A 14,049-nucleotide genomic window follows, 5' to 3' on the forward strand; every position below is an offset into this window, starting at 1 on the left:
TGAGAAGGAGGCAGCCAGAGCAGGAGGAGCAGTGTAGACATTGGAGTAAAGGAGACCCATCTGGGGACTTCGGTAGAGTTGAGAGCTGATGTTTCCTGAACAAAGGCAGCATTATGGTAAGGGGACAGTAAGTGGACAGATTCAACAGCATTCTAGGAGATGGGACCATTAGGACTTGGCCGCTAATAGGGCTATGATGAGGGCTGAGTTAAGGGGACTCAAGTGTCTGGTGTGAGCACTGGGGGGATGGAGAGGCCTTGACCCAGGAAGAGGGGCTGCAGCTTGCGGTGGGGGGGGCGCTGAGCTCCACTTGGACAGGTTGTATTTGTGACCTTGGAACTTCCTGTAGATGTTCGATAGGCAACTGGAGGATGGCTTGCAGCTGAGGAAGACTGTCTGGGCAGGAGACACAGATCTGGTGGGTGGGCATTTAATAAGCACGTTACACTCCGCTTCTCACTGAATCCTCAAATGGGCCCTTTCAGGCAAGAACTATCATCCCCATTTCATGGATGGAGAAACTAAGGCTTTGAAGAGCAGAGTAGCTCTTCCAAGTTCACATAGTAATAGTTTGGGGGAAAATCAAACTCGGGTCGCTAACTTCAGAAAATGGGCAGCTGGTACACAGTGTAGGTTTGGGAAGATGAAAAAGTTCTGAAGGTGGATGGTGGTGATGGTTGCACAACCCTAATGTGCTTAATGCCACTGAATTGTGCACTTAAAATTGTACACCTAAAAAGGGTCAAAAGGGTAAATTTTATGTTATATATATTTTACCACAATAAAAAAAAAGAAAGAAGGAAAATGTGGTCCTGACCACCAATTATATTGCAAGTGTTGGCTGAGGAGCCATCATTTCTCTCTATGCTGTTTCTATAATGTTTGCTTTCATCCCTATGATAATATTTTCTATTTTGTCTGGCTTCCTTAGTTTCAAATTCTCAGAGGAGAGGAAACCTCACTATAACACCTATGAATCTCTTAGTCACAAGAGTTACCAAATTCCCTAGGAAATTTGGTATATATTAGGTATACATATATATATTAGAAAAAAATAGCACATACCAGTAACAAGCAAGGTAGTTTGTAACACACATTGACCTAAGCCAACTCGGTCATGCATAACTATAGGGTTCCTTTCAGTAAGTATCAGAAACCACCAAGACTATGAGATAGGTGAGGTTGGCTATTCCCCCACTACCTTTCTACTGGGTTTGTTTTTATAAAAAGTTGCATTGAGATATATATACCATGAAGCTCACCCATGCAAAGTGTACAATTCAATGGTTTTTAGCCTATTTACAGAGCTGTGCAACCATCACCAGGATCTAATTTTATTTTTTTTAATTTATTTACTTATTTATTTATTTTTGCCTACACTGGGTCTTTGTTGCTGTGCGTGGGCTTTCTCTAGTTGCGGCAGGCGGGGGCTACTCTTCGCTGCGGTGCGCTGGCTTCTCATTGCAGTGGCTTCTCTTGTTGTGGAGCACGGGCTTTAGGTGTGAGGGCTTCAGTAGTTGTGGCATGCAGGCTCAGTAGTTGTGGCTCACAGGTTCTAGAGCGCAGGCTCAGTAGTTGTGGCACATGGGCTTAGTTGCTCCTCGGCATGTGGGATCTTCCCAGACCAGGGCTCAAATCCGTGTCCCCTGCATTGGCAGGCTGATTCTTAACCACTGTGCCACCAGGGAAGTCCAGGATCTAATTTTAGAACATTTTTGTCATCTCAAAAAGGAATTTATACCTTTCCCAACCCACCTCCCCTTCCCCTCCCCACCGCCTGCCCTAGGCAAATAATAATCTATATATTTGCCTGGTCTGGACATTTCACATAATGGATAAATGGTCTTTTGTGACTGACTTCTTTCACTTAGCATAAATGTACACGTTTTTGTGTGGGCATATATTTTATTTTTCTTGGGCATATGCCTAGGAGTGGAATTTTATATGGTAACCCTGTGTTTAATCTGTTGAGGAACTGCCAAACAGTTTTCCAAAGTGGTTGTACCATTTACAATCTCACCAGCAGTGTATGAAGGTTCCAATTTCTCCACACTCTTGTAAACACTTGTTATTGTCTGTCTTTTTAATTTTAGCCATCCTGGTAGGTATAAAGTGGTACCTCGTCTTGATTTGCATTTCTGACTAATGTTGTTGAACATATTTTCATGTACTTACTAGCCATTTGTAAATCTTTTTTGAAGAAATGTCAATTCACATCCTTTGCCCATTTTAAAACTGGGTTGTCTTTTTATTTGTTTGTTTATTTATTTATTTATTTATTTATTTATTGGCTGCGTCAGGTCTTAGTTGTGACACGCAGGCTCTTCGTTGTTGTGTGCGGGCTTCTCTCTAGTTGTGGCACGCGGGCTTAGTTGCCCCGCGGCATGTGGGATCTTAGTTCCCCAACCAGGGGTCGAACTGGCGTCCCCTGCATTTCAAGGTGGATTCTTAACTGCTGGACTACCAGGGAAGTCCCTGGGTTGTCTTTTTATTGCTGAGTTGTAAGAATTTTTTTTATGTGTTCTGGATACAAGTCCCTTATTGGATATATGACTTGCAAATATTTTCTCCCATTTTGTGAGCCATCTTTTCACTTTCTTGATGATATCCTTTGAATCACATTTCTTTTTAGTTTTGATGAAGCCCAACTTATAAATCTTTTCTTATCCTTTTGGTGTCATATCTAAGAAGCCATTACCTAACCCAAGGTCACAAATATTTACTTCTAAATGTTTTCCTCCATTTTGAGTTAATTTTTAGGTATGATGTGAAGCAGGGGTCCAACCTCGCTCTTACAAGTGACTATCCAGTTGTCCCCAAATCATTGTTGAACAGTCCATCCCCCCCACATTGAATTGTCTTGGCACCCTTGTTGAAAATTAACTGATCATAAATGTAGTACATTTCTGCATTCTGAATTCTATTCTGTAGATACATATGTCTATCCTTATACCAGTACCCCACTGTTTTGAAATTGGAAAGTGTGTTGAGAAGCTGGAGCCGGTGTATTGAATTAAGAATATGCAGATTATGACCTGCTGAATAAGGGGGCTCAAACCACCCACTTGGGATCCCCAGGTAGTTCTCTCAGCATCCGAGCTCCCACTTTGGGGAAGTGAAACCCATGGGGTGATTTTGATTAAAGGCAAAGTTTCAATATACCCACACAGAGGAAGTAAAGTCACAAGAATTTTTACTTATAGATCCCAGAAAGGGAGGTGGTTTACAATGAGCTGGGGGAAAGGCAGTCCTCCATCCCAGGTCAGGAGTAAGCAGGAGATAGAGAGCAGGGTAGTAAGCACCTATTACTTATTAGGTAGTTGGGGCGGAGGTGACTAACTTTTTATAAGCTTAACTCTCAAGTGGTTACTTTAAGAGGTGCCCTGGGAAAAGCAAAGTGGGAACTTAACAGCGGGGATGCTAAACTCAAGTCCTTATCTAGATGTTCAGACTCTGGATGTGAGCAGGGTTATCACATTGTAAAATGCCTGGGCACCAGCTCAGAACTCTGTGTGTTTTTCTCATCGCAGAAGAGAGGTTGGTTGAATGCACCAACTTTGTTCTTCTTTTTTAAGATCATTTGGCTTTCTGGGTCCCTTGCTGTTCTGACACCAGTGCAATACTGCAGTGTAATTCTGACACTAACCACCTACAGTTAGCATCAGACTCCACAAGTTTAAGGGCACAGGATTAGGTCAAACAAGATTTCCCTTATTTCAGATGCCAGCATCACATGGGGTCCTCAGGTCACCTATACTTATGACAGACCAGCTACAAATCCAGGAGGTTCCCGTGACACCTCTTTGGTTCAATAATTCACTAGAATGATTCACAGAACTGAGGAAAAAGTTATGTTTATGATGACAGTTGCATTGTTAGGGATACAAATGAAGTGACACATAGTACAAGGTATGGTAGGGTCCTGAGTGCAGAGTTTCCATGCCCTCTCCCCATGGATTCAGGGTGTTTCACCCTCCCAGTATATCAATGTGTTCACCAATCAGAAAGCTCCAATGAGCTTTGGTGTCCAGAGTTTTTATTGGGGTTTTATTGTGCAAATATTATCGATTGAATCATTGGCCATGTGGTTGGATTCAATCTTCAGTCTCCCTCCTCTCCCTGGGGGCTGGGCTGGCTCAAAGCCACAATCCTCTTATCACGTGGATGGTCTGTTTGGTGACCAGCCCCCATCTGGAGTCACCTCATTCATTAGCATAAACTCAGGAGTGATCTGAGGAGCTCATGAATAACACACACACCTATCACTCAAGAAATTCCGAGGGTTTAGAATCTCCCTCCAGGAACCAGAGACAAAGACCAAATTCTTTTCTTTTAATTAATTAGTTAATTAATTTACTTTTGGCTGCGTTGGGTCTTTGTTACTGCACGTCATGGGCTTTCTCTTGTTGCGGCGAGTGGGGGCTACTGTTCGTTGCAGTGAGCAGGCTTCTCATTGCGGTGGTTTCTCTGTTGCGGAGCACAGGCTCTAGGTGCGTGGGCTTCAGTCGTTGTGGCATGTGGGCTCCGTAGCTGTGGCTCGCGGGCTCTAGAGCGCAGGCTCAGTAGTTGTGGCGCACGGGCTTAGTTGCTCCACAGCATGTGGGATCTTCCTGGACCAGTGCTCAAACCCATGTCCCCTGCACTGGCAGACAGATTCTTAACCACTGCGCCACCAGGGAAGTCCTAAGTATTTTTCTATATCATCTGAATAGTCAAAATTTATAACACGGTTGGAACTATGTTAAGTAATTGTATGTGGCTGATCATAATACTCCATCTAAAACATCTGTGCAAAATAGAGATGTCCAAAACCTATAAAATAACTAGAACGCATCCTATCAAGAAACTGAGTGAAAATAAAATTTATATCTCAAACATACAGGAAAAGAATTAAACTTAGACAAGGAAAGCATACTTCCAAAGCATACAAAAAGGAAGCTATTCACTAGTGTACCAGCTCAATGAAGCCATTCCACATCTTGCTGAAGTACAGACTATTAAAAAATTAATAACTGCACTCAGTCAATAAAGTGTTACATTAAAATAAGAAATCAGCACAAAAGATTCTGTGAAAGTAAATGAAATTTCTACCTTTGGCCATTTGGGATTGAGAAGTCGGGCTTTGATTGCATCGTCCAGTGCCTTGTCATACTGCTGGATTTTCATATAGGCTGCAGATCTATTGCTGTATAAGATGCAGTTCTGAGGGTCAACAGCTAGGGCTTCATTGTACAGAACAACAGCTGTGTGGAAATCTCCATCATGACAGGCCTGATTACTCTGACGAACTTTCTCAACAAATTCAGCTTTGCTCAGCACTGGTCCATCAGGACTTCTCCGGCCAACAGTCTTAGCACCAAAGAGAGGAATCTACAAACGAAGAAACTTTGTGAGACAAAGTTTAGATAATCCAGAGAGGTTCCTTGTCTGAATTTCAAGAGAACATGGACATTCTTCATAGTCTGCTTTATATTATAGTTAACTTTTGTGCCGTGAAAGACAATAAACTTTCCAAGAAGCAGCCAACATAGTACCTTACATACAAATGTATCACTATATATGTATGTGTGTTCACATATATACATATAGTTATAAACATACATATTTATACATGTATATTTTGATTGAGAGAATGAATGAATAAATGCAAAAATGTACTCAGGCTTTTCCTTGGCAATTTAAAGTTATATTAAGAAAAAAACCAGAAGGGACTTCTCTGGTAGTGCAGTGGTTAAGAATCTGCCTGCCGCAGTGGTTAAGAATCCCCCTGCCAAGGCAGGGGACATGGGTTCAATCCCTGGTCCAGGAAGATCCCACATGCCATGGAGCAGCTAAGCCCATGCGCCACAAGTTCTGAGCCTGTGCTCTAGAGCCCATGAGCCACAGCTACTGAAGCCCACATGCCTAGAACCCATGCTCCTCAACAAGAGAAGCCACTGCAATGAGAAGCCCGTGAACCGCAATGATGCAATGAGAAGCCCCTGCTTGCCACAACTAGAGAAAGCCCACGCAGCAACAAAGACCTAATGCAGCCCAAAAAAAAAAAAATTAATTAATTAAAAATAAAATCTGCCTGCTAATACAGGGGACACGGATTTGAGCCCTGGTGCAGGAAGATCCCACATGCCGTGGAGCAACTACTGAGCGCCACAACTACTGCGCCTGCGTTCTAGAGCCCGCAAGCCACAACTACTGAGCCTGCATTCTAGAGCCCACGAACCACAACTACTGAGCCCGCGTACCACAACTGCTGAAGCCCGCACGCCTAGAGCCCAGCTCTGCAACAAGAGAAGCCACTGCAATGAGAAGCCCGTGCACCACAACGAAGAGTAGCCCCCACTCGCCACAACTAGAGAAAGCCCGTGCACAGCAACGAAGATCCAACACAGCCAAAATAAATAAATAAATTTAGAAAAAATGAAACAAACCAAAATACAAACCTGTGCAGACAATATGATCTCAATTATGTGAAGATGGTTGCACTTAAGAAATTAATGAAAGGAACAAGATCAAAATATTAACTATGCTGAAGACCTAAATAGACGTTTCTCCAAAGAAGTCATACAGATGGCCAAGAGGCACATGAAAAGATGCTCAACATCACTAATTATTAGAGAAATGCAAATCAAAATTACAATGAGATATCACCTCACACCGGTCAGAATAGCCATCATCAAAAAATCTACAAACAGGGACTTCCCTGGTGGCGCAGTGGTTAAGGATCCACCTGCCAATGCAGGGGACACGGGTTTGAGCCCTGGTCCGGGAAGATCCCACATGCCGTGGAGCAACAAAGCCTGTGTGCCACAACTACTGAGCCTGTGCTCTACAGCCTGAGAGCCACAATTACTGAGCCCGCGTGCCTAGAGCCCGTGCTCTGCAACAAGAGAAGCCACCGCAGTGAACATCCCGCGCACCACAGCGAAGAATAGCCCCCACTCACTGCAACCAGAGAAAAGCCCGTGTGCAGCAGCAATGAAGACCCAACGCAGCCAAAAATAAAATAAATTAAAAAAAAAATCTATCTACCTGCAGACCTGCCAGATTTCCCAGAGCAGAGTGCCTCATTCCTTATCTCTGCCCTGAACTCCTTTCAGAGTGTGTTGAAAGTCAGCTCTTGCAGTGGCTAATGACCTAATCCTTATAAAGCCGGATGGTGAGTGACATTCTTTAGTTAGTATTTGATTTAGGCATCAAGGTAACACTGGCCTCTTATAATGGATTGGGAAAATTTCCCTCCTCTTCTGTTTGCTGGAAGAGTTTGTAAAGGATTGCTGTTAATTTTTCTTTAAATATTCAGTAGATTTCACTGGTGAAGCCATGTGGACCTGGTCTTTTCTTTGTAGGAAGATTGTTAATTACTAATTCAGTCTCTTATTATAGGTCTATTCAAAATTTCTATTTCTTCTCAAATCAGTTTTAATTTGTCTTTCTGTGAATTTATCCATTTCATATAAATTATCTAATTTGTTGGCATACATTTGTTTATGATTTTCCCTTAAAATTCCCTTTCATTCCTAATTTTAGTAATTTGAGTCTTTGCTTTCTGTTTCTTGATCCATCTAGCTAAAGGTTTGTCAGTTTGTCAGTTGTGTTAGTCTTTTCAAAGAATCAACTTTTAGTTTCCTTGATTTCTCTTTATTTTTTTCTACTCTTTATTTCATTTATTTCTGCTCTAATCTTTATTATTTCCTCCCTTCTGCTTGCTTTGTGTTTAGTTTACTCTTCCTTTTTCTAGTTTCTTAAGGTGGAAGTGTTTATAGCTAAATTTCCCTTAGGCATTGCTTTTACTGAATCCCATAAGTCGTGGTATATTGTATTTTTGTTTTCATTCATCTCAAAGCATTTCCCAGTTTCCCCTGGGATTTCTTTTTCACCCTTTGGTTCTACTAGGTTTTTTGGGTTTTGTTTTCTTTTTCTACTAGGTTTTTAAAATAAATTTATTTATTTTATTTATTTATTATTTTTGGCTGTGTTGGGTTTTCGTTGCTACGTGTGGGCTTTCTCTAGTTGCAGCGAGTGGGGCTTCTCTTGTTGCGGAGCACAGGCTCTAGGGCACGCAGGCTTCAGTAGTTGTGGTGCGAGGGCTTCAGTAGTTGTGGCTCGCAGGCCCTAGAGCACAGGCTCAGTAGTTGTGACACACGGGCTTAGTTGCTCTACGGCATGTGGGATCTTCCCAGACCAGGGCTTGAACCCGTGTTTCCCGCACTGCGCCACCAGGGAAGCCCTCTACTAGGTTTTAATGAAAGCAAGTTTCACAAAAAATTCTTCCTTCAGTAAGGACATTTAGCAAGCAGGCACAAAATAGTGATACGACTTATTCTAGAATCTCCAAGTCCCAGCTCTGTTCCTCTTTGTTTCTCCAAAATTCATTACACAACAGGTTCATCTGAGGCAAATGAAAAAGTATTCCAGTGGCACGGTATAACCAAGAACCCTCCCCACCAGTATGGAGCACAGGACTAGTTAAGAATCAAACCAAGAATGCTATCTTGAGTACAAGAGGGTGAAGGGCTCACTAGATTTTTATACCTTATTAATGCCAGGATGAAGACACCCCCAAAGTAATTCCAGTTAGTCCACATCTTAAACACCACTCATCTTATCAATGAAAAGCTGATTTCAACATTGATAATGTTAATGAGCAGAAATTCTAGAGTTCAGAAAAGTGAAAGACAGCTGAAGCACTTGTAAGAGTTGCCTTTGATTGAATCTCCTTGCCACCCAGGAGTGTGTATTGTGGTTAGGGAGGAGCATACCCACCCTGGGGTGGACCAATGCCAACACAAACATTCCATCACACAGTCTGTGGAGAAATAATAGAAAGAAAATTGAAGGTCACATCACAGTGTAATGCATGGGAAAATATCTCTAGATAAAACTTTATAAATAAATTCAGTTTTATTTTTTTAAATACATATCAGAGCTGTGAGAACAACACATAATGAATAGCTAAGAATGAGCATGGGAGCTCCTCCATTGTTCCTCAGGACAATGTGGAAACAAGGCTGTTGCTTCATTGCCCAGACCTATTGCCCATTTATTCTGCCTGAGTCATGGGCACCAAGGAAACCAACTAAGGTCCTGGGCATTCTCATTGATGCTAACCCCAAAGAACCGTGTGAAAATCCTTCATTTCCTACTTTCAAGCCTACCCCTGGCAGAATCATTCTCCAGAGTACTCCAAGAGCTTCAAGTAGGCCCACTTGTCATTGCCTGCAATCTATAGTACCTCCCCTCTTATGCCTCCAAAAGCATCACAAACATCTGATATCCTGGATAGGTCAGTTTGGGTGCAAAAGAAGGAAGTTGTTACCAGGGAGAAGGAAAAATGTATGCAAAAGTTTGGAGGTGAGAGAGAAGAAGCAAGAGGAAGTCAATAGAAAACTGAAGAAAATCCAAACTGCTGGATGCAGACATCAGGTGGGGATAGAGATAAAGCTCGGGAGGTGGGAAGGGGAGGGAACCTGAAGGAATGTGGAGTCTGGTAAGGAGGTTGGACCCCATTAAGAGTAATAGGGAGTCATAGAAGGGTTTAGTGCAGGGGAGGAGCACATCAGGATTGCATGGTGGACAAATATCTCTGTGGTTCACGGGCTGGAGGGCAAGAGTGGAGCAGGGAGACCAGCTAGGAGGCTCCAGTACGGAAGAGAAAAACAGAGCCTCTGGAGTCATGGCGATACCGATATCCCAGTTCTTCTGCAAAATCCTAATTGCCTGCACGAGGAAGCTGCCCACCACTGGGACTGTGCTTACCCGGCAGGTGGGAGTATCTGCCATTTCCTTCCTCTTCTGCTCCAGGCTCCCTTGTTGATGTCGACCCAAGAAGCCATGTGAAGATACCTCATCACCACCATCAGTGCTCACCAGGACAATGCCAGTGACCAGATGACCCATTAGTCAACAAATGATGAACAAGGGAAAAAGCAGACGGGAGGTCTAGACTAACGGAGACTCAAGAGACAGGCAAGGGCTTCCCTGGTGGCGCAGTGGTTAAGGATCCGCCTGCCAGTGCAGGGGACACGGGTTCAAGCCCTGGTCTGGGAAGATACCACATGCCGCGGAGCAACTAAGCCTGTGTGCCACAACTACTGAGGCTGTGCTCTAGAGCCTGCGAGCCACAACTACTGAGCCCATGCGCCATAACTACTGAAACCCGCACGCCTAGAGCCCATGCTCTGCAACGAGAAGCCTCCGCAATAAGAAGCCTGCGCACCGCAACGAAGAGTAGCCCCCGCTTGCCACAACTAGAGAAAGCCCACACGCAGTGACGAAGACCCAACGTAGCCCAAAAAATTAAATAAATAAATAAATAAATTTTTTAAAAGACCAGTAGGATATTAGAAATGAAAAAAAGAATTAAGAAAAAAAAAGAGACAGGCAAACCTAATGCGAGGTTGAATTGTGATGCCATCAAACCAATGGAAAAAAGACATGTGGGGACACTTGGAAAAATGTGAATACGGATGAGATGATTTTAAAGAATTATTATTAATTCTGTTTAGGTGTGATAAAAGCATTGTGGTTATGTTTTGTTTTGTTTTAAATATTTGTTAGAGATAAATGTTAAAGCATTTACAGATAAAATACAATTTTGGGATTTGCTTTAAAATAATCATAAAAAATTCCCGTGCCCTAACACAGTATTTCCTATTTACATATTGCATCCTTTTTTATCCTCATACGCACACATTTTTTTCCATGCCTGTAGCCATAATACACCAATTCTTTTATGATCTGAGAACAAATGCTGCTTTTGAGAAGGGGCTCCTCTGGAATGTCATTGGCAACCCCTGAACGTACAGGTTTCACTCTGTCCTTGACAGCCAAGGTCGTTCTCCTTTTTAAAGCAGGAGCATTAATTCCTTAGGGATTGTGATGGTTAATTTTATGTATCAACTTGATTAGCCTAAGGGATGCCCCAATAGCTGGTAAAACATCATTTTTGGGTGTGTTTCTGAGGATGTTTCTGGAAGAGATTAGAATTTGAATTGGGGAACTAACTATTGCAGATGGCCCTTCGATGTGGTTGGCCACCCGCCAATCCACTGGGGGCTCTAATAGAAGAAAGAGGAGGAGGAAGGGCAAATTGGCTCTCTCTTTCTGCTTGAGCTGAGACATCCATCTTCTGCCCTTGGACGTCGGTCCTCCTGGTACTCAGGCTTTCGCACTCAGAGACTTACACCATCAACCCCCTGATTGGCAAGCCTTCAGACTCAGGCTGAATTACATCACTGGCTTTCTGGTTTTCTAGTTGCAGATGGCAGATGATGGGACTTCCTGGCTTCCATAACCAAGTAAGTCAATTCCTGTAATAGGTCTCATATATATATCCCAGGATATATCCCTGTATATCATGTAGTTTCTGTTTCTCTGCAGAACCCTGACTAATGCAAGGATCTTCCCTCAAATATGCATTTGAGGATCCTCAGCAGGAAAAAAAAAGTTTCTATTTGCTTGTGGAAAGCGGTAATGATATTCCTGGTTTTGGAATCAGTCAGATCTTTCTAGAACCATCATTACTAACTGTGAGACCTTGAGATTGGTCCTTCACCTCACTGAATCTTAGCCTCTAATTCTGCAAAGTGGTGATATTAACACCGTAGTACAGAGTTGTTGTGGAGCTGACATGAAATAGTGCCCTCAGCACAGTGCCTGGTACATAGTAAGTGTTCAATAAATGCATGCTGCTGGTGTCGTCTGCTTCTTTCAGCCTCTTGTTTTTAACATCATGTCCTAGTCCATCCGGGCTGATATAACAAATATCATAGACTGGGTGTTGTATAAACAACAGAAATTTATGCTCACAGTTCTGGAGGCCGGGAGGTCTGAGATGGAGGCGCCAGCAGATTCAGTGTCTGGTGACAACACATTCCTAGTTCATAGATGGCCATCTTTCTGCTGCGTCCTCACATGGTAGAGGGGGCAGGGGAGCTTCCTAGGGTCTCTTTATAAGGGCATTTGTGAGGGCTCCACCTTCATGACCTAATCACCTCTCAGAGGCCTAATACTATCCTAATACTATCACATTGGGGGTCAGGATTTCAACACATGAATTTGGGGGGGACACAAACATTCAGTCCATTGTACCTCATCAATTGTTTATTTCAAAAACATTTATCCTTTATGGCCTAATAAATAGTACATATTCATTGGAAAAGAATAAAAACTTACATCCAGAAAGTGTAAGTTCTGGTATTGCCATCAACATTTTGGCTTGGTGTCGTTTCTTCCAGAGGGGATGAAGCCTAATATTTTTGTATGAACATCCTGATGAGGTTGTTTCTTGCTAAGCTCTAGTAACTAACGACTATTAATTATGTAGACAAATTACTCACCCTCTCTGAGTTTGGTTTTGCTGTCTTTATATAGAGTCATATGAGTATCTGTGGTCTAGTTGCGATAATGCAGAGCTCTTATGTGTGTATTGGACGCTAGCACACAGGTACGTGAGTGTGCACATACACACAAATAAGAAAAAAGACTGGAAGGATATTCATAACAATCATGCTTCTAATGGGATGGTATTAAGGCAATTTTTATTTGCTTCTCTAGCCTTTTATCACCACTTCAACTAATTTTTTACTAAGAACCTGTGTTAGTTTTAAGACCAGAAAACATTTTTTTTTTAACAAAAAGATAAATAAGATTAGCCACCAGGAAAAAGGAGTCAAGAAGGGATCGTCTAAGTGTCTGTACGCCTCTGACCCACCAATCCTATGAGAGGTGAGCCAGAAGTCACCTCTAGGAGGCAGGCCTGGATTGTCACTGAAAAGAAGAGATGTTCTCAGTGGCCACTGTTAAGTTCCGTAGCCACTCTCCCCAAGCTAGTGTGGGAGACAGTGCACAATGATCCTGTTTTTTTCTTCCAGGGGTCCAAAGCTCCATGTAGTCTCTCTCAGACACATTATACTGAGGCTTTCACTGATTCCCCCAAAGCACTTTTTCCAGGGAATTCAATGAGATGGAGCAAAGCCTAGAAGTTTAAGGCAGGATCTAGGGTCTCAGACCTGGGGCTGAACACTGGCTCCATCACTTACAGCTGAGGGAATTGGGAACCATAACCTGCCTCAATTTCCTTATCTGTAAAATGGGGGCATAAAAGCATCCAATTTAGCATTATTATGAGGAATACTTGACTTTATCTGGGTAAAGAGCACCTGCAAATAGGAAGTACCTAATAAATTATAAATTCTAATACATTGCTTGATAAGGGGCATGCAACTTAGTATAGAATTGTGAATTAAAGCATAAAAGAATGAATTTGGATAGACATTCAAGAAATATAATTAGGTGGAAAAGAAGTTTCAGAATAATATATAGAGTAGGACTCCCTTTTATAAATGTATATTTGTATGTATATGTGTATATAACATCATCTGGAATGATTTTTTTTTTCAGGTGAGGAATGAGTTGGCCATTTGTAGAAGTGAGCCAGGAGAATATCTTTTATATCCAGTTGAGGTAAGTAGGGTGTTACCTTAAGGAGGCAAAACTGCATTGTAAATGTCACTAAGAAAACTTAAACTGAATCAATCATATTACATTAGACAAAGGGGTCCATTTACTTTTTCCCATACTATCATGAAGGCAATGGAGATGGGGAAAAATGAAGAGAAATCTGGAGGCCTTTCATGAGCCCATAGGACTTGCTAACTGATTAAATATGGGGGGGGGACGGTGAACAAAAAAGAGGCATCAATGATGATGCTTAGGGTTTTGGTTAGAAAGAGAAAAGCATCTTCTGACAGCTGAAACTGGCCTGGTACTATCAGGTGGACCCTGGTGTTTCTTGTTAAACAATTTCACAGAATATCAACATCAAACAGGAACTGAGATGTGACTTCTATGGATCAAGATAAAAGCAAGACCCCTTTGTAATCCTGTCTGTAATCCAATCCTAAACATTGTCCAAAGCACAAAAATGACCAAACATCTCCCATCCTGGCTAATGCAAGGACTGTTGCTTCTTTACCAACTGTAGGTTTAGGCTCCCTTCATTCCCCCCACCTTCTAGAAAAGATTAGCTAAGATAACTATAGAATTATC

Source organism: Eubalaena glacialis, chromosome 15 (genome assembly GCF_028564815.1).
Source record: "Eubalaena glacialis isolate mEubGla1 chromosome 15, mEubGla1.1.hap2.+ XY, whole genome shotgun sequence".
NCBI lineage: Eukaryota > Metazoa > Chordata > Mammalia > Artiodactyla > Balaenidae > Eubalaena > Eubalaena glacialis.